Source organism: Piliocolobus tephrosceles, chromosome 6, assembly GCF_002776525.5.
Source record: "Piliocolobus tephrosceles isolate RC106 chromosome 6, ASM277652v3, whole genome shotgun sequence".
Lineage (NCBI taxonomy): Eukaryota > Metazoa > Chordata > Mammalia > Primates > Cercopithecidae > Piliocolobus > Piliocolobus tephrosceles.
This window is the reverse complement of record NC_045439.1, coordinates 72,555,951-72,583,596: the sequence shown is the minus strand read 5'-3', so window position 1 is coordinate 72,583,596 and position 27,646 is coordinate 72,555,951.

Below are 27,646 nucleotides of genomic sequence, written 5' to 3'. Positions count from 1 at the left end.
TTTCCCACAATCTTCCAAAGCTGATACACGTGCAAAATAAAAATGTTTTTAAAAAATGGCATCTGTTTGATGACACAAACTGTTGTAGTCCCCTTGGACTTAAGTTAGTTTAAAGAACTTTTTGTCCTCTGCAAAAAGAATTCTGACTAATACCCAGTGCAAGCTTACTTCATTTGCACAACTAGTACTTTGGAAATATTATTCTTCCTACTCTGAATGAGCCCATCAATCATTGCACACTTAAAATAGTTTTAATGGCTGGGCATGCTGGCTCATGCTTGTAATTTCAGTACTTTGGGAGGCCGAGGTGGGAGGACTTCAGGTGAGGAGTTCGAGACCAGCCTAGGCAACATAGCAAGACCCCATCTAAAAAAAAAAAAAAAAAAAAAAAAAAACAGCCAGGGGTAGTGACCCATGCCTATAGTTCCAGTTACTCTGGAGGCTAAGGTGGTAGAACCATTTGAGCACGGGAAATCAAGGCTACAACAAGCCATGACCATGCCACTGCTCTCCACCTGGGGCAACAGAGTGAAACCTTGTCTCAAAAAATATACATACATATTTTCTTAGTTCTTCCCCCAAGCCTAAATAGAATTTCTTTCTAGCACTGTACTTCTTAAATGGGTATCTTGCATTCAGACATCTTTTTTTTTTAACTTTTTTTTTATTATTATTATACTTTAAGTTCTAGGGTACATGTGCATAACGTGCAGGTTTGTTACATATGTATACTTGTGCCATGTTGGTGTGCTGCACCCATCAACTCGTCAGCACCCATCAATTTTACACTGTTGGTGGGAACGTAAACTAGTTCAACCATTATGGAAAACAGTATGGCAATTCCTCAAGGATCTAGAACTAGATGTACCATATGACCCAGCCATCCCACTACTGGGTATATACCCAAAGGATTATAAATCATGCTGCTATAAAGACACATGCACACGTATGTTTATTGCGGCACTATTCACAATAGCAAAGACTTGGAATCAACACCCAAATGTCCATCTGTGACAGACTGGATGAAGAAAATGTGGCACATATACACCATGGAATACCATGCAGCCATAAAAAACGATGCATTCAGACATGTTTATGAACAAATGCAGAGCTTTAGGCCTATTTTGAATCCAAGAAAAAGGAAAACTGTCATGAATGGTTTGTCCGTAACTTAGATTTTCTCTGCTTTTTCTTAGATGATGTTAGAGAAGCCACAGTTTAACATTCCAGAAGTTTTGGGTTGGTTGTTTTCCTCTAGCATTCTGAGTTCTAAGAGATTCTGCATCTTTCCATTCATTGTCTGGCAGCAATAGAGAAAGAGGGACAGGTACAGAAAGCAGAGCTTCCTGAAATTTGCTAAACATCAGACTTACCTAGAGAAAAGTTCTTCTTACAAGGAACATACAGACTCACTTAGAGCACTACCTTCCTCAGCACTGGAATATGGCTCTCAATAATTCTTGCTCTCAAATGCTATTTTCCTTCACCCAACAATTTCTGTAGTTATCTACTTAATGATCAGTTATTTTGAAAATATATGCTTTTCATAACCCTAGTTCTTAACCCATAAACAACTTTGCATATAATGTATTAAAAGGTCTTATAACCCCTTTTAACAAGGTATAGCTTAAAGAAATAGCAAAATAGTGAACTGTTATAATTATTTTTAACACCATGATTTCAGGGAATAAAATACATTAATATTCCTCCTAAGAATGCAACTCTCAGCCGGGCATGGTGGCTCATACCTGTAATCCCAGTACTTTGGGAGGCCGAGGCAGATGGATTACCTTGAACAGTGAGTTCAAGACCAGCCTGACCAACATGGAGAAACCCCATCTCTACTAAAAATACAAAATTAGCCAGGCATGGTGGTGCATGCTTGTCATTCCAGCCACACAGGAGGCTGAAGCAGGAGAACTGCTTGAACCCGGGAGGCGGAGGTTGCAGTGAGCTGAGATAGCGCCACTGTACTCTAGCCTGAGCAACAAAAGCAAAACTCTGTCCAAGAAAGAAAGAAAGAAAGAAAGAAAGAAAGAAAGAAAGAAAGAAAGAAAGAAAGGAAGCAAGCAACTCTCTTCCACATACAATTCATATTTGTATCAGGAATAGTTCCTCTAAAGTGAATTTATATACCTCTAATTATTGAATAAAAAGCTTAATCTTTTCTGCAAAAGCACTAAGTGGATTCACGATTTTTTGTCTACTAGGACTAGAGTAAAGGCAGAGGAAATCAATTTTCTAGTATCTGTCACAGAAAGTATCTGTTTATAGAGATCCCTGTAAAACTTCTATTTTAGCAGAACCCTTTGGGATATTAGTGCCCAGTCTCTAAAATCTACCACAAGAATTTGAAGAACTGGTGCTATTTTAGTGAGAAGTAGGTACCTTCTTAAGCCTTTCCCTAAACGACTATACTTAACATATACATACTTAGAAATATAGGGTTTTTAAATGATTTAGCATTTTATTTGATTGTATATACAGTATTTCAGCCCCAGAACAATTGCAGAAAAAAATGCCCGTATTTTAAATGCATAAAATTGGGCTTGCCAATGATAGCCCAAAGACACTTAATAGAAAAAGATAAACTTGCTTCATAACATGCAAACATCAGACGGGCTCTTGGGGTCTCTGATTCCAGGACTTGATTCTTGGATGGCATCTCTGGACCTGCCCCGGGTCAGAGGGGAGCCCACTTCCCTGAACAGTGGATCAGACCAGACAGCATTCACCACCAGCTGACTTAAGAGACTTTGAGCCTTAAGGGAACATAGGTGATAATCTGCAAATACTCCTTGCAGCCCACAGTGGCAGTAGCTATAGGACAAGGCTCCTGTGCCTTTGGAAAGAGGAAGGAAGAGCAGGAAAAACTGTGTTTTGTGGTTTGAGTTCCAGCTCAACTGCAGTATCATAGATCACCAGGTAGACTTCTACAGTTTTTTACTCTAGTCCCTGATTCCCACACAGCACTACTGGACCTACCTGGGAAAATGGGGACCTCATCACCCTGAAGGGAAGGACAAGGCCTGGCTGACTTTGCCACCTGCTGATTGTAGAGCCCCAGGGCCTTGAGAAAATATAGGTAATAGAAAGGGAGTGATTACAGCAGGCCTTGGGTGAGACCCAGCACTACACTGGCTTCAGGTCTGACCCAGTACAGTCATAGTGGTGGTGGCCATAGGGGTGCTTGTGTCACTGTCACTCAGTCTCCAGCTCTAAGTGGCTCAGAACAAGAGAGAGATTTTGTATGTTTGGGAGAAATAAGGGAAGAGAACAAGAGTCTGTGACTGGTAACCCAGATAATTCTCAAGGATCTGGTCCAAAGCATCAATGCAGTACCTCTATGAGTCTGCAAGAACCACTGTGTTACTGGGCCTGGGGTGCCCCTAAAGTACAATCAGCTTATATCACAACACTCAGGTCCTTTCGAATATCTGAAAAACCTTTCCAAGAAGGACAGATACAAATCAGTCCAGACAGCGATACCTAACTCCAATGTCCAGACACTAAAGAACATCTACTAGCATTAACATCATCAAGAAAAATATGACCTCATCAAATCAACTAAATAAGGCAACAGGGAAACAATGCTGGAGAAATAGAGCTATGTAACCTTTCAGACAGATAATTTAAAATAGCTACGTTGAGGAAACTCAAAGAAATTCAAGATAAGACAGAGAAGAAATTCAGAATCTTATCAGATAAATTTAACAGAGATTGAAATAAATAAAATGAATCAGGCAGAAATTCTAGAGCTGAAAAATACAATTGACATACTGAAGAATGCATCAGTCTTTTAATAGCAGAATTGGTCAAGAGGAAAGAACTAGTGACCTTGAAGAGAAGCTATTTGAAAACACACAGAGACAAAAGAGAAAAGAACAAAAAACAATGAAACACACCCATGAGATCTAGAAAATAGCCTTAAAAGGGCAATTCTAAGAGTTATTTGCCCGGAAGAAGAGTTAGAGAAAGAGATAGGGGTAGAATGTTCATTCCAAGAGATAATAACAGAGAACTTCCTAAACCTAGAGAAATATTTCAATATCCAAGTATGAGAAGGTTATAGGACACCAAGCAGATTTAACCCAAAGAAGACTACCCTCAAAGCATTTAATAATCAAACTTCCAAAGGTTAAAGGTAAAGAAAAGATCCTAAAAGCAGCAGGAGAAAATAAACAGATACCATACAATGAAGCTGCAATATATCTGGCAGCAAACTTTTCAGCTGAAAACTTACAGGCTAGAAGAGTATGACATGATATATTCAAAGTGTTGAAGAAAAGTAACTTTTGTCTTACAATAGTATATCCAGCAAAAATATCCTTCAAACATGAATGCAAAATAAAGACTTTCCAAGACAAACAAAAGCTGAGGGATTTGACTAATACCAGACCTGACCAACAGGAAATGCAAAAAGGGAATCCTTCAATCTCAAAAAAAACGGAATGTTAATGAATGAAAAATCATCTGAAGATACAAAACACTCTGGTAATAGTAAGTACACAGAAAAACACAGATTATATCACTGTAACTGTGGTGTGTAAACTACTCTTATTCTAAGTAGAAGGACTAAACAATAAGCCAATCAAAAATAACAACAACTTTTCAAGACATAGTAAAATAAGATGTAAATAGAAACAATAAAAAGTTAGAAAGCAGGGGGATGAAGGCATAGAGTTTCCTTAGTTTTCTTTTCACTTGTTTATGCAAATAGTGTTAAATATTATCAGTTTAAAATAATGGGTTACAAGATAGTATTTGCAAGCCTCATAGTAACCCCAAACCAAAAAGCATAAAATGGATATACAAAAAATAAAAAACAAGAAACTAAACATACCACTAGAGAAAAAATATCTTCACTAGAGGAAGACAGGAACAACATGAAGAAGGAAGAGAAAACCAGAAAACAAATAACAAAATGGCAGGAGTAAGACCTTACTTGTCAACAACAACATTGACTATAAATGGACTAAACTCTCCAATCAAAAGACATAGACTGGCTAAATGAAACAAGACCCATTGATCTGTTGCACAAATAGGCTGAAAATAAGGAGACAAAGATATCCCATGCCAATGGAAACCAAGGAGCAGGAATCACTATACTGTATCAGTCAAAATAGATTTCAAGACAAAAACTGTAAGAAGAGACAAAGAAGGGCACCATATAATGACAAAGGGGTAAACAAAGCAAGATAATGTAACAATTGTAAATATGTATGTACCCAACACAGAAGTACCCTGATATATAAAGGAAATATTATTCCATCTAAAGAAAGAGATAGGCCTCAATACAAGAATAGCTGGATATGTCAAAACTTCACTTTCAGCAATGGGCAAACCTTCCAGACAGAAAATCAGCAAAGGAATGTCAGACTTAATCTGCATTATAGACCAAATGCCTCTAATAGTTATTGAGAGAACATTTCATCCAAGAGCTGTAGAATACACATTTCTTTCTCAGCACATGGATCATTCTCAATGACAAACCATATGTTATGTTACAGAACAAGTTTTAAAACATTCAAGAAATTGAAATAATATCAAGCATCTTCTCTGATCATAATAGAATAAAACTAGAAATGAATGACAGCAGCAACTTGGAAACTATGCAAACACATGGATAGTAAACAATATGCTCCTGAATGACCAGTGGGTCAGTGAAGAAATTAAGGAGGAAAAGGAAAAATTGCTTGCAAATAATAATAGAAACACAACATACCAAAACCTCTGGGATACAGCAAAAGCAGCACTAAGAAGGAAGTTTATAGGTATAACTGTTTACATCCAAAAAGGGGAAAAACTTCAAATGAATACTACAATAATGCATCTTAAAGAACCAGAAAAGCAAGAGCAAACAAAACCCAAATTGTTACAAGATACATAGAGCACAGAAGAAATAAATGAAATTGAAATTTTAATAATACAAAAGATTAATAAAACAAGAAGTTAGGTTTTTGAAAAGTTAAACAAAATTCACAAACCTTTAGCCAGACTAAGAAAAAAAGAGAGAAGATCCAAATAAATCAAGCCAGAGATGAAAAAGGACACATTATAACTAATACTGAAGAAACTCAAAGGAACATTAGTGGCCACTATAAGCAACTATACGCCAATAAACTGGAAAATCTAGAAGAAATGGACAAATTCCTAGATACATATAACCTACCAGAGTTGAACAGGAAGAAATCCAGGGAAGAACAGACCAGTAACAAGATTGAAGTCATAATAAAGTCTCCAAGTAAAAAATAAAAATAATAAAAATAAAAAATAAAAACCTGGGACCTGATGGTATCACTGCTGAATTCTACCAAAGAAAGAACCAATACCAACCCTGTTCAAACTATTCTGAAAAACAGAGTAGGGAACACTTTCAAACTCATTCTACAAGGCCACTATCATCACTTGGACACCAAAACCAGAAAAAAGCCCATCAAAAAAAGAAAACTAGAGGCCAATATTGTTGATAAATATTGATACAAAACTCCTCAACCAAACACTAGCAACGGAATTTAACAATGCATTAGAAAGATCATTCATCATGATCAAGTGGGATTTATCTTAGGGATACAAGAATGGTTCAACGAACACCAATCAATGTGATTCATCATATCAACAGAGTGAGGTATAGAAACCATATGATCCTTGTAATTGATGCTGTAAAAGCACTTGATAAACTTTCACATCGCTTAATGATGAAAACCTTCAAAACAATGAATATGGAAGGAACATGCTTCAACATAACAAAAGCCATATACGACAGATCCACAGCTAGTAGTATATTGAAGGGGAAAAACTGAAAGCCTTTCCTCTAAGATCTGGAACACAGCAAGGATGGCAGCTATCCTTACTGTTATTCAACATGGTACTGGAAGTCCTACCTGGAGAAATCAGACAAGACAAAATTATGAAGAGCATCCAAATTAGAAAGGTAGAAGTCAAATTATCCTTGTTTGCCGATGATATCATCTTATATTTAGAAAAACCTAAAGACCCCACAGAAAACTACTAAAGCTGATAAATGCATTCAGTAAAGTTGCAGGATACAGAATCAACATACAGAAATCAGGAGCATTTGTATATGTGAACAGTAAACAATGTGAAAAAGAAATTTTAAAAGTAATCCCATTTATAACAGCCACACACAAAATTAAATACCTAGTAATAATCTTAATCAAAAAAATTGAAACATCTTTACAATGAAAACTACAAAACACTGATGAAATAAATTGAAGAGGACGCCAAAAAATGGAAAAATTTTCCATGTTCATGCATTGGAAGATCCATATTGTTAAAATGTGCAAATTACTCAAAGCAGTCTACAGAATCAATGCAATTCCTATAAAATAACAATCACATTCTTCACAGAAATAGAAAAAAGTCCTAAACCTTATACGGAATCACCAAAGACCCAGAATAGCCAAAGCTATCCTAAGCAAAAAGAACAAAACTGGAGGAATCAAATTACCTGACATCAAATTTTACTACAGAGCTATATAGTAACCAAAATAGCATCGTACTGGCATAAAAGCAAACACAGACCAATGGAACATAATAGAGAACTGGAAACAAATCCGCACACCTATGGTGAACTCATTTCTGACAAAGGTGCCAACAACATACACTGGGGAAAAGACAGATTTCAGTAAATAGGGCTGGGAAAACTGGATATTCATATGCAGAAGAATGAAACTTGACCTCTATCTCTTACCATATAGAAAATCAAATAGAAAATGGATTAAAGACAAAGCTAATACCACAAACCATGACACTACTACAACAAAACATTGGGGAAAATCTCCAGGACATTGGTATGGGCAAAAATTTCTTGAGTAATACCCCACAAGCACAGGCAACCAAAGCAAAAATAGGCACATGGGATCATATCAAATTAAAAAGCTTCTCTACAACGAAGAAAACAATCAACAAAGTGAAGAGACAACCTACAGGATGGGAGGAAACATTTGCAATTACCCATCTGATAAGGGACTAATAACCAGAATATATAAAGAGCCCAAATAACTTTACAGGAAAAAAAATCTAATAATTCAATCAACAGATGGGCAAAACATTTGAACACTCAAAAGAAGATGTATAAATGGCAAACAGACATATGAAAAGGTGCTCAACATCACTGATCATCAGAGAAACAGAAATCAAAAATACAATGAGGTATCATCTCACCCCAGTCAAAATGGCTTATATCTAAAAGATAGGCAATGACGAACACTGGCATGGATTTAGAGAAGAACTTGTTGGTGGGAATGGATATTAGTACAACCACTATGGAGAACAGATTGGAGTTTCCTCAAAAAACTAAAACTTGAGTGACCATATGATCCAGCAATCCCACTCCTAGGTAAATAGCCTAAAGAAAGGAAATCAATACATCAAGAAAATATCTGCACTCCTATGTTTGTTTCAGCTCTGCTATATAATAGCTTAGATTTGGAAGTCACCTGTGTCCATCAACAGATGAATGGATAAAGAAAATGTGGTACGGATACACAATAGAGTACTATTCAGCCATAAAAAAAGGAATAAGATCCAGTCATTTGCAACAATATGGATGAACTGGATATCATTATGTTTCATAAAATAAGCCAGTTGCAGAAAGACAAATATCACATGTTCTCATTTACTTGTGGGATCTCAAAATCCTAACAATTTAACTCATGGATACAGACAGTAGAAAGATGGTTCCAGAGGCTGAAAAGAGGGGTGGGGGAGACTGGGACAGTAGTGGGGGGTGGCAGGGATGGTTAATGGCTATAGAAAAAGATAGAATGAACAAGACCTACTATTTGATAGCGTATCAGGGTGACTATAGTCACTAATAACTGTACATTTTAAAATAGAGTGTAATTGTATTGTTTGCAACTCAATGGATAATTGCTTGAGGGAATGGATATCCCATTTTTCTTGATGTGCTTATTTCACACTGCATGCGTGTATCAAAGTATCTTATGTATTCCATAAATATACCTACTATGTACCCACAAAATTAAAAATAATTTTAAAAATTAAAAAATAATCAAGTTTATATTTTTATTTCTAATTTCACCAAGAAAAACCACATTTGAAGTATATTTAAGAAAAATGTTGCAGTAATACCTATTTTGTCCTTCTTGGTTTATTTATATCAAATAGATCTAGAATCATGATTTTCTGGGGGAGTAGGCATGGAAGCATGATGGGGTAGGAAAGAAGAGGAGGAGAGAACAAAAGCTCTTGCTGTATCTGGGGAGAGATGGTTTTGAGTTTGATGAATTTACAAAACATTCAGTAATTTCTTAGTGGATCATTTGGTAAGGTACTGAATTAACAAATTATAGCTGTATTTAGGCACAATTATCAGGTAAGTTTCCTAAACATAAAATTAATCTCATAATTTAAATCATATTTTAAAGAAATTGAGCCTAAAATTTTATATTTAACAAGAAGCACAAAAAAAAATCCTATACGTGGAACATTTCAACTATAAGGTGTACTTTCCTGGAAAATTACCTTTACAACAGTAGCTTGTCAAAACAGTGGCCTATAAAAAAAAGGCCTAATAAAATGTAGAAAAACACATTATATCAAATCTGCCAAACAAGATTCTCATGGGTTTCTGCTGACTAACCACTCAATATTGCACAAGGTTTTAAGCTTACTTCAAGCATTTGCACTAAATAAATGTAAAGCAAAAGTGACACCAATTACCAATACTTGAATGCATAGAGGAACAAGTTTTTTAAAAAATCTCATTTTCAAAAGCATCAGAATCAGAGAAGATGTGACAAATGTTTGGCCCAAATCTCCTATCTGAAAACCTAAATCACAGAAACACAGAAAATTGTGTTTCCATGGCCCTGAGTCCTCTTAATTCCACTAGCTAATTTTGCTTGGATTCTGTGTATGAGTTCTTTATCTTTCCTGCCTTCCTGAAGGCTTAGTGCACCTCAAGAAGACAGTGATGATCTGAAGCCAGTCTGAATACCAGAGTGGCTGTCAGTAGGGATCTGCCCCCAGGCTGTAACAAAAGAACAGATAGGTAATGAGCCAAATCTCCGGGGCTTGTCCGGAGAGTAGCCAGTTGTAGACATCCCCAAGCAGAGTAACCCTTGGTCCACAATCTCTCTTTCCCTAGATTCCCTGCCTAATCAGTTGACTTCTGCCAGGGAGAGACCATGGAGGACATTAGGAAATAGGTGGACCTTCCAGTCACAATGCTCTATACATACATGCCAAGGATTAAAGGACATCAAACTTGTAAAGGCCCTCTCTGCCTCCTAGCTCAAAGTTTCCCCAGCACTGTGATCTCATATTCTTACTGCCGGGACATCAAAATGTCAGTATTTGTAAAGTAAGCTTTTTCTTATCACGCTGGTGGGATTGTAATGTGGTCCAAACTTTCAAGAGGATGCAAGATGTGCATGCACTTTGACAAGTAATTCCTTATTAAGAAATTTATTCTTAGGCAATTAACAGGGATTTGATCAGAGCCCTATGTAAAGGGCATGACTTGGACTATGATTTAGAAAATCAAAGACTTATAAGTGATTCTAATAAAACTAGAGAAATGGTCAAATAAATTGTACCAGATCAACAAAATTACATGCTATTAAGCATGAAAAATATACTTCTGAACAATATTTAATATCATGAGTGTTCATAATTCAACTGGAAAAAATCACCATATAAAATTCAACATATAGAGCTATGCTTTAAAACACATTTATAAAATGCATGCACATAGGCTAAAGACTAGAAGAACATACAAATTTTAACATTGTCTACCTCTTCATGATGGAATTCAGTGATTTTAATTTGTCTTTGTGCTTTTTCAGCACTTTCTAAAATATTTTGAATAAACACGAGTAATAACATTTTCATTCAAAATGAATTCAAAAACATAAGTTATTTTAAAATCAAGGAAAAAATGACCATCAGAAAATAAACCACAGTCCAAAATTTCATGCTTTCTCCACAAGTTTTAGACACTGAAGAGGCTGTAGTGGAGTATCTACCTGAATTTGAAGGGAAAATCCAGAAGCTGGGCAGAAACAGAGGGTGATTCTTCAAGCCTCATCCAACCAAGATGTCATAGACTCTGTCATGCTGTTTCCATCACCACCTCCTCCCACTGAAGTTCTGTGAGAGCCTCTATGTATCATCTCTCCAATCTCAGCACCCAGAACTTCACAGAACCTATCAATTCTAGAAGAGACTGCTGCTAAAATTACATTATCAATCACTGTTCTGAGATTACCTTTTCTAGGATAAGATTGTAAACAGCAACAGAACTTCAATAGTGATACACAGACCCACCACTTACAGAGTTAAAAGTGTAGAGAAGATAATTATTTACCTATCACAGGATATCTTTGGAACCAGTAATGCATTGAAATAAAAATCATTTCCCATTGAACACTAGATTACAACTGTCCAGTTAGATTTCTGTGCTGTTGGCCCAACTCCAGAGCCAGAAAAGACCTCAGGAAGCTGAAAACTCCTTAGAGGTACAAGTCTGTATTTGACCAGGAAGTCTGTATTAAGTGATAAAGACTCGTGGCATGTCCATGTAATCACAGTTTAGGGAAGCCCCTTTGGAGGCTCTTGAAAATAATACTCTCTGAGCTCATGTCCCTTAATCCCTAGCCCCCAGCACAGTTCCAGAAATTCTAGGTGTAAAATTCAGTCAAAGATACATGATGACCTAATGAACCCAGGAACCTTCTGGATCTTCAGAAATCACAGAATATACAACTCTTCCCCACACCAGGCTTCCTTGTACTTCCAAACAACTATACCCAACCAAATTGCTGGTGGCTCATGCCTGTAATCCCAGCACTTTGGGAGGCCGAGGAGGACAGATCACCTGATGTCAGGAGTTCGAGATCAGACTGACCAACATGGTGAAACCCTTTGTCTACTAAAAATACAAAATTAGCCAGGTGTGGTGGCAGACACCTGTAATCCCAGCTACTTGGGAGGCTGAGGCAGGAGAAATGCTTGAACCCAGGAGGTGGAGGTTGCAGTGAGCCAAGATCATGCCATTGCACTCCAACCTGGGGACAAGAATGAGACTTCTTCTCAAAAAAAAAAAAAAAAAATTATATACCAGTCTATCCAAACTATGGCCATGGCTTCAGTGGTCCTGCACACTCTAGGGACAAGCAAAGCAGTATTCTACTGTATCTCTGGTACTAAGCTACATGCTAAAGGACACACACATTTCTCTGACCACAAAATCAAAGAATTAGACACATCATTTGGGGACAATCACAAATCAAGACCAATACTAGACAAAATTTCACAAAGGTGAAGTTTCTTTGGGTACTGTACATCTTTCTCTTAGTTCCTTGTCTTCAACTTTGTACCTTCTCTACCTGCCCCCACCAGAGACAAGCTGGACTCAGCACTCCCTCCGGAAATTCTTCTCTAACAACTCCTTCTTGGGCAGAATTTCTCAAAATGCCTTTCTCAAAGCACTCCTTGGCCAAGTGATTTGGTGAAACTCACCTAACTACATCTTCCTCCTGGAGATTAACATTTAGCCTTGACATATTTAAGACTGAAAAATGTTATAGTAAAGGTTTTGTTTAATCCTGCATTTGCCAAATATACTTGATCATAGAACTAGTTACCCAATCACAAACATCAACAATCTCTCTTAGCCACTAGTGGAACTAGTATTTTGGAAATTATTATTTGGGATGGGCTTTAGAATGTAACCATTTATTTTTTCAATAAATGCGTTAAAGGATCGTTTTTAATTCATTTTTACATTGACATATCAAATTGTACTATTTATCCCACATAACATGATAAAGTATAGATACACTGTGAAATGAGGAAACCTGGCTAGTTAACATATTCATTACCTCACACAGTTATCATTTTTGTGGTAAGAACACTTTCCACTTTTGGCATTTTCCAAATATATACACATCCTTAAACTTAATCCTCCTGTTTAACAGACATTTTATATCCTTTGGCCAATATCTCCAAAACCACCCCAGCCCCTGGTAACCACCATTCTATTATTTACTTCTATAAGATCAACTTTTTTAGGTTCTACATACGAACGAGATCATACAGTACCTGTCTTTCTGTGTCTGACTTATTTTACGTAATGTCCTCCAAGTTCATTCACATGGTTGCAAATGACAGAATTTTTTTTTTTTTTTTTTAATGGCTGAATGGAATTCCACTGTGTATATGTAATACATTTTCCTTATCCACTCATCCACTGAGGAACATACAGGTGGACTTCATCTCTCTGCTGTTGTGAATAAAGCTGTAATAAACATGGAAGTGCAGATATCTTTCCTACATACTGATTTCATTTTCTTTACATGTATACTCAGTCATGAAATTACTCAATTACAAGATAGCTGTATTTTGATTTCTTGAAAAACTCCATAATGTTTTCTATAATGGCTGTTTGTAAATAGAATTGTCTTACTGATTTTTTTCAGATAATTCACTGCTAGTGTATAGAAATGCTATTGACTTTGGTATGTTAATTTGATATCCTGCAAGTTTACTGAATTTGTTTCTTAGATCATTTTTCTGATGTGGGCTTTAGAGTTGTCTATATTTAAGATCATGTCATTTGCAAACAGGGAAAACTCAATTTCATTTCTGATTTAGATGACTTTTTTTTTTTTTTTTTTTTTTTTTGAGACAGAGTCTCGCTCAGTCGCCCAGGCTGGAGTGCAGTGGCACAATCTTGGCTCACTGCAAGCTCCACCACCCAGGTTCACGCCATTCTCCTGCCTCAGCCTCCCAAGTAGCTGGGACTACAGGCACCCACCACCACGACCAGCTAATTTTTTGTATTTTTAGTAGAGAAGGGGTTTCACCATGTTAGCCAGGATGGTCTCGATCTCCTGACCTCGTGATCTGCCCACCTCGGCGTCCCAAAGTGCTCGGATTACAGGCGTGAGCCACCACACCCGGCCACTTTCATTTCTTTCTATTACCTAATTGTTCTAAGACCTCTAATACCATATTGAATAAAAGTGGTAAAAGTGGGTACCCTTGACTTATTCCTGATCTTAGAGAAAAAGCTTTCAACTTTCCCCCTAGGTATGTTACCTATGGGTTTCTCACATACGGCCTTTGTTGTGTTGAAGTACATTATTTTTTGTTTCCATAGGTTTTGGGGGAACGAGTTGTGTTTGGTTACCTAAATATTTAGTTGTGGTTTCTCAGATTTTGGTGCACCCATCACCTGAGCAGTGTACACTGTACCCAACTGTAGTCTTTTACTCCTCACCACCTCCCAACCTCCCCTGCCCCGTCCCAACAGTCAAGTGTATCATTCTTAAGCCTTTGCATTTTCATAGTTTAGTTCCCACTATGAGTGAGAACATACGATGTTTGGTTTTCCATTCCTGAGTTACTTCATTTACAACAATGGTCTGCAATTCCAACAAGGTTGCTGTGAATGCCATTATTTTGTTCCTTTTTATGGGTGAGTAGTATTCCATGGTATGTATGTATATGTGTGTGTGTATACATGTATGTACACAGATTATATATAGTATGTATGTATGTGTGCATATATATAGTGTGTGTATATATGTGTGTGTATACATGTATGTACACATATTATATATAGTATGTATGTGTGCATATATATAGTGTGTGTGTATATATGTGTGTGTGTGTGTGTGTATAGTATGTAGGGTTTTTTCTAATGTCCCTTCCTGATTTCAGTATTAGTGTGATATTTGCTTCATAGAATGATCTAGGGAGGATTCCCTCTTTATCTTGTGGAATAGTATCAATAGGATTGCTACTAATTCTCCTTTGAATGTCTAATAGAATTCAGTTCTTAATCCGTCTGGGTCCTGCCTGGACTTTTTTGTTGGCAATTTTATTACCATTTTAATCTTGATGCTTGTTTTGGTCTATTCAGAGTTTATATTTCTTCCTGGTTTAATCTAGGAGGGTTGTATATTTATAGAAATTTACCTCCTTTTAATTTCTCTAGTTTATACACATAAAGATGTTCATGGTACCCTTGAACGATCTTTTGTATTTCTGTGGTATCAGTTGTAGTATCTCCTATTTTGTTTCTAATTGAGCTTATTTGAATTTTCTCTCTTCGTGTTTAATCTTGCTAATGGTCTACCAATTTTATTTGCCTTTTCAAATAATCAGTTTCTTATTTCATTTATCTTTTGTATTTTTGTTGCATATTTTCAATTTCACTTAGTTCTGCTCTGATCTTTTTTATTTCTTTTATTCTGCTGGGTTTGGGTTTGGTTTGTCCTTACTTCTCTAGTTCTTTGAGGTGTGACCTTAGATTGTCTATTTGTGCTCTTTCAGACTTTCTGATGCAGGCATTTAATGCTATGAACCTTCCTCTTAGCACCGCCTTTGCTGTATCCCAGAGGTTTTGATAGATTGTATCACTATTATCATTCAGTTCGAAGATTTTTTAAATTTCCATCTTGATTTCATTGTTGACCCAATGATCATTCAGGAGCAGGTTATTTAATTTCCATGTATTTGCATGGTTTTGAGACTTCCTTTTGAAGTTGATTTCCAATTTTAGTCCACTGTGGTCGGAGAGAGTACTTGATATAATTTCAACTTTCTTAAATTTACTGAGATCTGTTTTGTGGCCTGTAATATGGTCTATCTTGGAGGATGTTCCATGTGCTGATGAACAGAATGTACGTTCTGCAGTTGTTGGGTAGGATGTTGTATAAATATCTGTTAAGTCCATTTGTTGTAGGGTAGAGTTTAAATCCATTTTTCTCTTTTGACCTTCTGTCTTAATGTCCTATGTAGTGCTGTCAGTGAAGCATTGAAGTCTCCCACTATTACTGCGTTGCTATCTCATTTCTTAGGTTTAGCTGTAACTTTTATAAATTTGGGAGCTCCGGTGTTAGGTGCATATATATTTAGGATTATGTTATTTTGCTGTTTGGCTAGTCCTGTTATCATTACATAATGTCCCTCTTTGTCTTTAACTGCTGTTGCTTTAAAGTTCATCTTGTCTGATATAAGAATCACTACTCCTGCTCACTTTTGGTGCCCATTTGTATGGAGTATCTTTTCCACCCCTTTACCTTAAGTTTATGTGAGTCTTTATGTATGGGGTGAGTCTCTTGAAGACAGCAGATACTTGGTGGGTGAATTCTTATCCATTCCGTTATTCTGTATCTTTTAAGTGGAGCATTTAGGCCATTTACATTCAACATTAGTATTGAGATGTAAGGTACTATTCTATTAATCATGCTATTTGTTGCCTGAATATCTTGGTGGTTGTGTGTTTGTGTGTGTGTGTGTGTGTGTGTGTGTGTGTGTGTGTTTTATAGGTCCTGTGAGATTTATGCTTTAAGGAGGTTCTATTTTGCATATTTAAGGATTTGTTTCAAGATTTAGAGCTCCTTTAGCAGTTTTGTAGTGCTGGCTTGGTTGTTGCAAATTCTCTCAGCACCTGTTTGTCTGAAAAAGACTATCTTTCCTTCATTCATGAAGCTTAGTTTTGCTGGATACAAAATTCTTGACTGATAATTGTTTAATGAGCCTGAAGATAGGGCCCCAATCCCTTCTAGCTTTAGGGTTTCTGCTATTAATCCTGTAGGTTTTACTTTTTAGGTTACCTGGTAATTTTGCCTTACAGCTCTTAAGATTATTTCCTTCATCTTGACTTTAGATAATCTGATGACTATTTCCCTGGGCAATGATCATTCTGCAGTGAATTTCCCAGGTGTTCTTTGAGCTTGTTGTATTTGGTTTTCTAGATCTCTAGCCAAGGCTGGGGAAGTTTTCTTCAATTCCCTCAAATATGTGTTTCAAACTTTTAGATTTCTCTTTTTTCCTCAGGAACACCAATTATTCTTTGGTTTGGTCATTTAATAAAATCCCAAACTTCTTAGGGGAGGCTTTGTTCAGTTTGTTGTTGTTGTTGTTGTTGTTGTTGTTGTTGTTTTTGGTCTTTGTTGGATTGGGTAAATTCAAAAAACTGTGTCTTCAAGTTCTGAAGTTCTTTATTCTGCTTGTTTGATTCTGTTGCTGAGACTTTCCAGGGCATTTTGCATTTCTCTAAGTGTGTTCTTTTTTTCCAGAAGCTGTGATTGTTTTTCATTTGTGCTATTCTACTTGATTTTTTCCTTTCATATCTTCTACCTCTTTTATTTAATTAAGTTGTAGTACAACTTTCTCTGGTGCCTCCTTGACTAGCTTAATTATCTGAATTCTTTTTCTGGCAATTCAGGGAATTCTTCTTGGTGTGGATCCATTGCTGGTGAGCTACTGTGGTCTTTTGGGAGTATTAAAGAACCTTGTTTTGTCATAATACCAGACTTGTTTTTCTGGTTCCTTCCCATTTGGATAGACTATGTCAGAGGAAATATTTGAGGCTCAAGGGCATTCATATTCTTTTGTCCCATGAGGTGCTCCCTTGATGTAGTGCTCTCCCTCTTTTCACAAAGATGTGGTTTTCTGAGAGCTCAACTGTTGTGATTGTTGTCTCTTTCCTGGATTTAGCCACCCAGTGGAGCTACCAGGCTCCAGGCTGTTACTGGGGGGTGTCTGCACAGAGTCATATCATGTGAACTGTCTTCAGATCTCTCAGCTGTAGATAGCAGGACCTGCTCCTGTGGAGGTGACAGGGTAGTCAAATGGACACTGAGTGTCCTTGGCTGTACCTCTTTTTTTATTGAACTAATTTTGTGCTGGTTGGCCTCCTGCCAGGAGTTGGTACTTCGAAGAGCACATCACCTCTGGTAGTATAGGGAGGATCAGGTGGTAGGTAGCGTCCTAGAGCTCCCAAGAGAGTATGTCCTTTGTCTTCTGCTACCAGGGTGGGGAGAGAAAGACCATCAAGTGGGAGCAGGGTTAGGCATGTCTGAGCTCACTCTCTCCTTGGGTGGGGCTTGCTGCAGCTGCTGTGGAGGACGGGGGTGTGATTCTCAAGTCAATGGAGTTATGTTCCCAGGGGGATTATGGGTGCCTCTGCTGTATCATGCAAGTCACCAGGGAAGTGAGGCAAAACTGGCAGCTACAGGCCTCCCCCAGCTTCCACAGGCACTTATTGCTATAAGCTCAGTTCTTAGAACTACTTCTACTGTGTCCCACAAATTTTAAGTTGTGAATCAGTTTGTCTCAAAATTTCTTTAAATTTCTCTAATAATTATTGGCCCATTGATTGTTCAGGAATACATTGTTTAATTTCCATGTATTTGCGAATTTTCTCAAGTTTCTCCTGTTACCAATTTCTAGCTGTATACTACTGTCATCAGAAAAGATACTTGATGTAATTTTAATCTCTTTAAATTTGCTAACACTTGCTTTGTGGCCTAACACACGATCTTGGAGATTTTTCCACATGCAGTTGAGAAGAACATAAATTCTACAACTGTTTAATGGAATGTTCTTTACAGGTCTGTTGGTCCATTTGGTCTAGAATGTGGTTCAAGTCCAATGGTTCTTGTTTTCTGTCTGGATGATCTGTTCATTGCTGAAAGTGGGTTGTTGAAGACTACAATTATTATTGTATTGCAGTCTGTCTTCAAGTCTATTAATATTTGCCCTATATATTTATGGGATAGAATGCTGATTGCATATATATTTAGAATTCTTATATCCTCTTGCTGAATTGACCCCTTTATCATTACATAATGATCTGTCTCTTTTTGCAGTTTTAGACTTTAAATCCATCTTATCTGATGTAAGTATAGCTACTCCTGCTCTCTTTTGGTTTCCATTTGCATGAATTTCTTTTTCCATCCCTTCACTTTCAGTCTGTGTGTGTTCTTACAGGTGAAGTGAGCCTCTTGTAGACAGCATACAGTTGGATCTTTTAAAAAATGTATTTATTCTAGATCTTTCTTTGGAGAATTTTAACCCATTTACATTCAGGGTTTTGTTTGTTTGTTCCTGAGACAGAGTCTCTCACCCAGCCTGGAGTACATTGCTGCAATCTCAGCTCACTGCAACCTCCACCTCCCAGATTCAAGCGATTCTCCCCCATCTTCAGCCTTTCAGGTAGCTGGGATTATAGGCGCACACCACCACATGCCGCTAAGTGGGATATTTTTAGTAGAAATGGGTTTTTACCATGTTGGCCAGGCTGGTCTCAAACTCATTACCTCAGGTAATCCACCTGCCTTGGCCTCCCAAAGTGCTGGGATTGCAGGTGTGAGCCACCACCCTGGCCAGTTTTTGATAAGCAATGACTTACTACTGCCATTTTGTTCGCTTTGTAGTCATTTGAAGATCTTCATTCCTTTCTTCCTCTCTTGCTATCTTCCTTTGTGGCTACTGATACTCTCTAGCGGTATGTTTGGATTCCTTTCATTTTTTATGTTTCTAGTATAGGTTTCTGCTTTATTGTTACCATGATGTTTACAAAAAAAATCTTGTGGTTATAACAGGTTAAGTTGATTACAACAATGATAACAATAAAAGAACTACACTGTTATTCTGATCCCCTTTCCCCACATTTTGAATTTTTGATGTCACAATTTATATCTTTTATATTGCATATTTCTTAACAAATCATTGTAACTATTATCTTTAGTAATTTGGCCTTTTAACCATCAGACCAAAGATGTGATTTATACATTTATACACCATTATTACAGTGTCACGATATTCTGAATTTGATTGTGTACTTTTACACATTTTTATATTACTCATTAGCATCCTTTTCTTTCAGCTTGAACAAGTTCTGTTAGCATTTCTTATAAGACAGGTTTTCTGGTTACTAACTTCCTCAGCTTTTCTTTGGGAAAGCCTTTACATCTCATTCACTTGTGAAGAACCACTTTACTGGGTATAGTATTCTTTACTGACAGCTTTTTTCCCCTTTGGCACTTGTGCACATTATCCCACTCTGCTATCCTGTAAGGTTTCTGTTGAGAAGTCTGATGCTAGCCGTACTAGAACTCCCTTATGGTATTTGCTTATTTTCTCTTGTTGCTTTTAGTATCGTCTTTTTATCTTTCATCTTTGACAATTTGATTGTAATATGACTTGGGACAGGTTTCATTTGGATTAAATCTGATTAGAGAAGTTAGACCTTTCTGTTCCTTGATAATTACCTCTTTCACCAGATATGTAAAGGTTGCTCTGTCACCCAGGCTGGAGTGCAGTGGCATGATCTCGGCTTAATGCAAGCTCTGCCTCCCAGGTTCAAGTCATTCTCCTGCCTCAGTCTCCCAAGTAGCTGGGACTACAGGCACCCATCAGCACACCCGGCTGATTATATATATATTTTTTTAGTAGAGATGGGGTTTCACCGTGTTAACCAGTATGGTCTCAATCTCCTGACCTCGTGATCCATTGCCTCATTAAATAAGCTTTCTACTCATTTACCTTTCTCTTCTTGAACTGCTATGACTTAAAAATTTGTTGTTTTGATGCTTTCCTATAAATCTGATGGGTTTATTTTTTCAATATTTTTCTTCCTTTTTCAAATAATCTTTCACATTCTTCTGCTTGATCAATTTTGCTGATGCTCTTTATTACATTTTTTATTTTGTTCATTTTCATATTCAACTACAGGTTTTCTCTGTTATTTCAATCTCCCTTTTAAATTTTTTATTCTGAACACTTGCTGTTTTCCTCCTTTTGAATTGATATTCTATTCTATTGAAATTCACTGAGCTTTTTAAAAACAATTATCTTGAATTGTTTGTGAGGCAGTCCATCTTCATTTCTTTAGGGTCAGTCACTGCCACCTTACTTTGTGCATTTGGTGATGCATGTTTCCCTGAACATTCTTGATCTTTGTGGTCATACATTGATCTCTGTATACTTGAAGAAGTAGACACGTAGTTCAACCTTCTCAGAATGGCTTTGTCTGGGAAAATTCTATGGCATGTCAGTGCTGAGTATGCCAGAAACCTAGTGAAGTTTCAGCTTGTGTAAGCCTTCCAAGAAGCCTGGGTCCCACTATGGCAAGTGGAACACTAGGGCATATTAGAAGCCTAGGGACACTGAGGTCTGCCTGCTGCTGAGGGCCATTCAGAGCCAACCTGGCAGTGGTGAAGGCCAGAAATCAAGTTTACCACACAAGCCTTAAGTTTGGGGCTGTCTGGTCTTACCTGGCACTGAAGCAACTCTAGAGTCTCAGTCCACAGCTACAAGCCATGGGGCCATCAGGGCCTTCCCAGTAGTGGAATTTACTGTGGTGGGACCAGTGTTCAGGTCCAAGGCAAAGTCTTGTGCTCACTTCCTTCTCTTTTCCTCAAGTGGACAGTATGTCTTCTCTACACTGCTGCCTGAAGTTGGAGGAAGGCTGAGGTAGGTGTGTTAGTCCATTCTCACATTGCTATTAAATACCCAAGAGTGAATAATTTTTAAGAAAAGAGGTTTAACTCACTCATCATCTGCAGGCTGCACACGAAACATGGCAGCATGTGTTTCTAGGAAGACCTCAGGAAGCTTCCAATCATGATGGAAGGCAAAGGGGGACTGAGACATCTTTCATGGCAGGAGCAGGAGCAAGAGAGAGAAGGGGTAGGGTGCTACACATTTTCAAGTGACCAGATCTCTTAAGAACTGACTATGATGAGGATGGTACCAAGGGGAGATGGTGCTAAACTATTCATGAGAAACCCACCCCCATGATCCAATCACCACCCACCAGACCACACCTCCAACAGTGGGCATTACAATTCAACATGAGATTTGGTGGAAATACGATCCAAATCTTATCAGCAGGTAATATAAAACTGTCCTTCCTACCCTCTACAGTATGTCTTTTACTACGTGTCTTCCTTCAACTAGGTACTGTGATCTTTCATCTCATTATCTTAGCCCTTGTGAAGTTATTTTCATGTACACTAGTGGTTCAAGTTGATGTTTCTGCTGGGAGGTGGGGGACAATATCTAAAATTCTATTCCATAGTCTTGCACCATTCTTCTAAGATTTTAGAAAAGAATATGACCTTCATATAAACACACATTATACATTTTATTTAATTAACAAGGGAGCCCATAAGATGTGGGCTCATTTAAGATGTGGGATTTCAAAATGACAACACATATACAAGGAAGAAGAAACTCTGAAATTATTTCACAAATGCAAAATGGGCCATCCCCAAGCAATAAATGTTCAACTAGACACAGTAAGCGTGCACTTCACTTGCCAATCATTTGTATTATCAGGTTTCTACAATTTTCAACATTTGTAATGTAACTCGAAGCAATAAAAGACAAGAAGAATCCAGATGGATAAGTTAAGCAAGACATTCACTCATCTCTCTTTTGTCTTTCACAGTTTTTCCTGATTGATGTTTTCTTTTAAATCTAGAACTTCTAGATAACCAAAATAAGAAAACACAGGTAGGAAGTGGAAAAGATTTAAATGCAGGTCTCTAAAAATCTTCAGACTGTATAATCAAGCAGCTAGATGTCTTATTTTCTGAGTAGTTACTTACATCAAGTAGATAGGACTCTCACTGTCCTCTTTTTAAAAATACCCATAGGATTGTTGTATCTTGTTTAATAAATCCCTTTATCATTATGTAATCACCTTCTTTGTCTTTAATTGTTGTTGCCTTAAGTCTCTTTTATCACATGTAATAGCTACTCCTGCTTTTGCTTTCCATTTTATACAGTATTTTCTCCACCCCTTTATTTAGGTCTGTAACAATTTGTACCTGTTGGGTGGGTCACGTGAAAACTGTAGATATTTGCTATGTGTTTTTTATTCATTCTGCCAATCTATCTTTTAAGTGGAACATTTAGACCATTTATATTAAATGTTGATATTGATATGTGAGACATTGTTCCAGTCATCAGGTTGTTACCTAGTTGTGTTGTTTTCTTCATTTTGTCATTGTTTTTATAAGCCCTGTGAGTTTTATGCTTTCAAGTGTTTTTATACTGGTGTTTACTGACGTTTCATTTAGATAGTTTTTATACTGGTATTTATCGAACTTTTTTTTTTTTTTTTTTTTTAATATTTTATCAGTTCTTGTAGGCCTGGTCTACTGGGGATGAGTTCCCTCAGCATTTGCTTATCTGGGAAAGACTATTTCTCCTTCATTTATGAAATGGTTTTGCTATATACAAAATACTCGGCTGACAGTGATTCCATTTGAGGAGGCTAAAGATAGAACCTCAATTTCTTCTGGCTTGTCAAGTTTCTGCTGAGAATTCTGCTGTTAATAACAGGTTTTTCCTTACAAGTTATCTGATGCTTCTGTCTCACTGCTCTTAGAATTCTTTCCTTCATGTAGACTTCTGATAGCCTGATGCCTATGCACCTTGGTAATGTCCTTTTTGCAGTGAATCTCCCAGGAGTTTTCTGAGCTTCTTGTAATGGATGTCCAAATCTCTAGCAAAACCAGCAAAGTTTTCCTCAATTATTTCATCAAATAGGTTTTTCAAACTTTCTGCTTTTCTTCCCTCCTCTACCTATGACTTTTAGTTTTGGATATTTTACCTAATCTCACATTTCTTAGAAAATTTATTTGATTGGGTTAATTTGAAAGGTTTGTCTTCAAGCTCTGAAATTCTTTCTTCTGTGTGGTCTAATCTAGTGTTAAAATTTTCTACTACATTTTGGGATTCCCTAAATGTATCTTTCATTTCTGGATGTTCTGTTCGGTTTTTCTTTAAAATATCTATCTCTTTAGAAAATTGTTCATTCCTATCCTGAAATTCTTTTTTATGTTGGTTTTTTACTTTCTTATGGACAACATTGAACCAATTAATAATCAATATTTTGAATAATTTATCTGGTATTCTGAAGATTTCATTTTAGTTTGGATCTACTGCTGGAGAGTCAGTGTAACCTAACCTTTTGCAGGGTAGAACTGTTTTTTCATATTGCTAGAATTATTTTCCTGGATCCTTCTCACTTGGTTAAACTGGAGATCGCTATCGTGAGTGTAGTAAGGACTTTCAGGACTTGAAAATCAACTACCTCACATGCTCACTTATACATGGGAGCTAAGCTACGGGTACATAAAAGTATAGAATTATATAATGTGTCGACACTGAAGACTCAGAATGGGGGGCGAGGGAGGGAGAGGGATGAAAAATTACCTAGTGGGCACAATGTACACTATCCAGGTGATGGGTACTCTAAAAGTCCAGACTTGACCACTGTATAATTCATCCACATAACCAAGCACCATTTTTACCCCTAAAGCTATTGAATAAAATTAAAACACTTAGTCAAGCTGGATATAGAAGAACTAGAAATAAAAACACAACTACATCATAGGATAGATCAACAGGCAGACTTACTAACAGACACACACACACACACACACACATTGCTATGTAGACTAAAGACACAACTAAAAGTGACTGGAAAATCTATTAAGCTAGCAGGTCTTATCTACACTTAAATGCATACTCTGCTTTTAAGCAAACTATTCTAATTTTATTGTGGTTGTTGATTCCTTAAAAATTAGTATAAAAAACACCCATAGTACTCACCTGTGTCAAATTCCTTTTCTCTGGGCTAAGTTTTGCCTTTCTCCCCAAATGATTATTTCTTCAAGGCCCCTGGGATACCAGAGTAACTTCAGATATTTGAGATTAATATCCCAACATGCTCCAAAAATGCATATTGTAACCAGATTCTTCTGAAGTGTTTCTAGTAACATGGAGATTACTACTGTGTATGGCCACAAGGGACTTCTTTTATTATATACTTTAAGTTATGGGATACACATGCAGAATATGCAGGTTTGTTACATAGGCATACACGTGCCATGGTGGTTTGCTGAGCCCATCAACCCCGTCATCTACATTAGTTATTTCTCCTAATGCTATCCCCCTCCCCTACCCCCCAACACCTCTATAGCCCCTGGTGTGTAATATTCCCCTACCTGTGTCCACGTGTTCTCATTGTTCAACTCCCACTTATGAGTAAGAACATGTAATGCTTGGTTTTCTGTTTCTGTGTTAGTTTGCTGAGAATGAAGGGACTTTTAATAGAAGCATTAAGTAGGGAAAACATTTATTTTAGGACTATAGACATCTGCTGAAACAGAGGAAGGTCTAACAAAGCGCTGAATAAGATTTTTGCTGTGCAATGCATTTCAAAAGAGGAAGATTTCATAAAGCAACCGTCACTTCCTTTGTGGGTCCTGAGGGTCCCAGAGAGACTGCATATGCTGTATTGCCTCCCACTCAGCTGTAACAGAAAACTTATATGAATAACCCATGGCATTTCAAGCTGCAATTAAGTGCTCATATTGAATAACTATGGTTTCCACTTGTTGCCAATTATATGTTAACTTCATTTTCACTCAATTAAACCCAAGCACTAAGTTCTTTGATCAAGTTGAATGGGGCTTCAGTTAGTGTAAGAGAAGTCCATAAGTTGGAAAATCTTAGTCTTTCTTAGCATAAAGACTCTAAAAAATGTTTAAAATTAGTGATTTTGTTTTATTTTCAGAACTTTTTCTAGGGTGTTAGCCTAGTTTCCCTTTTAGACCTTAACTTGAATGTCTCTGCTTGGAAACACTCCTGTCCCTTCTGGGTACATCCACCAATATATAGCTTCCTTAAGAGAGGGAACTGGGCCTAGCTTATTTCCATATTGTATCTGCAGGGCCTAGCAGAGTAGCTAGGAGGTAGTATTTACACAAATATTTCTAAAATGAGTTAACTGGTAGAAGATACACATGCGCATATTATAAACAAGGATAGACCTGAAACCTCAGGATCAGGGAGGCCTAAGAATCTGTAATTCCCATATAACAAAGAGCTACTTTATATTCCTCTGCAATCTATAAAACACTGGCAGGGAATGAGAAGAGACAAGGAAGGGACTGCAAATGTCACCCAAAAATTAGGACTTGAGAATGAAGACAACCCATCTATGAAGAAAAACATCAAAAGCTTTACGTCCATTATGTCATTGACTGTGTTTTTGAGGTTCTTTTACTTAATGTTATTTCCAGTAAATCCAAATTGTTACACATGAAACATCAGGAAAATATATGAAAATGCTAATCTTCTCCCGACACACCCTCTCTCATGTTTTGAGATAACCAGTGATAACAATCTAGTATGTGTCCCTCTATATTCTCTCCCTACTCACACAAGTATTTGCATTTTCATTTGTCACTTTATCAATTTTTTTTTGCTTTTTAACTAAAATAGAATCATAATCCCCTCTGCTATTGCTCAACACCTTTTCTCTAGCAGTATTTCATGCATATTTTTGGTCACACCAAATCTATTTTTTAAATTTACTTACGTATATACCCAGATAATAGAAAGTTGGAAAATGCCAAAATTTGTTTGAAAATTTTAGCACTTAAGGTTTTCATTTTGGCCAAGTATATGGTCAATTTTTAATATTCCATGTGTTTAGAAAAAAGTATATATTCTCAAGGACTGTCCAGTTCTATATATAGAAAATATAATTATATATATATATAAAATGTTGGCCGGGCGCCGTGGCTCAAGCCTGTAATCCCAGCACTTTGGGAGGCCAAGACGGGCGGATTACGAGGTCAGGAGATCGAGACCATCTTGGCTAACACGGTGAAACCCCATCTCTACTAAAAAAAAAAAAAAAAAAAAATACAAAAAACTAGCCAGGCGAGGTGGCGGGCGCCTCTAGTCCCAGCTACTCGGGAGGCTGAGGCAGGAGAATGGCGTGAACCCGGGAGGCGCAGCTTGCAGTGAGCTGAGATCCGGCCACTGCACTCCAGCCTGGGTGACAGAGCGAGACTCCGTTTCAAAAAAAAAAAAAAAAAAAGTTAGGTTTTGTATTACAGTTGACCCTTTAACAACATGGGTTTGAACTACACAGGTCACTTATATCCGGATTCTTTTATTCAAACACAGAAGGAAAATACAGTATTCACAGGAAGTGAAATTCATTTTTATAGAGAGCCAACTCTTCATATGCACAGGTTTGAAAGGACCAATTGTGGGACTTGAATGTGTGTGGATTTTGGTAAATGTGGTGGCCCTGGAATCAATACTCTGTATATACCCAGAGATGACTACATTCAATTTCTCTGACTTTTGTTTACTGTATTTGATTCCCAAAGAAGTATAGCAAAATCTCCCACATTGTAATTGTATTTCATCAGATTTTTCACACACAACTAATAGCTCGTATTTTATATATTCGGCTGCTACACTGTCAGGTACTTACAGTCCATGACCATCAGGTCTTCTAAACATGACTTGTTAATATTACCCTGTTAATATGTTTACCACTAAATTTCAGTTTGTTGGATGTTAATATTTTCACTCACATTTTGTTTGTGCTTTTCTGGGATTTTTCTGTCTATGTCTTAATTTTTGCTTCAAGATTCAAGGTAAAATTTACATATAATAAAGCGCACCATTCTTTTTTTTTTTTTTTTTATACTGTAAGTTCTAGGGTACATGTGCATAACGTGCAGGTTTGTTACATATGTATACATGTGCCATGTTGGTGTGCTGCACCCATCAACTCGTCAGCACCCATCAATTCATCATTTATATCAGGTATAACTCCCCAGTGCAATCCCTCCCTCCTCCCCCCTCCCCATGATAGGCCCCATTGTGTGATGTTCCCCTTCCCGAGTCCAAGTGAGCTCATTGTTCAGTTCCCACCTATGAGTGAGAACATGCGGTGTTTGGTTTTCTCTTCTTGTGATAGTTTGCTAAGAATGATGGTTTCCAGCTGCATCCATGTCCCTACAAAGGATGA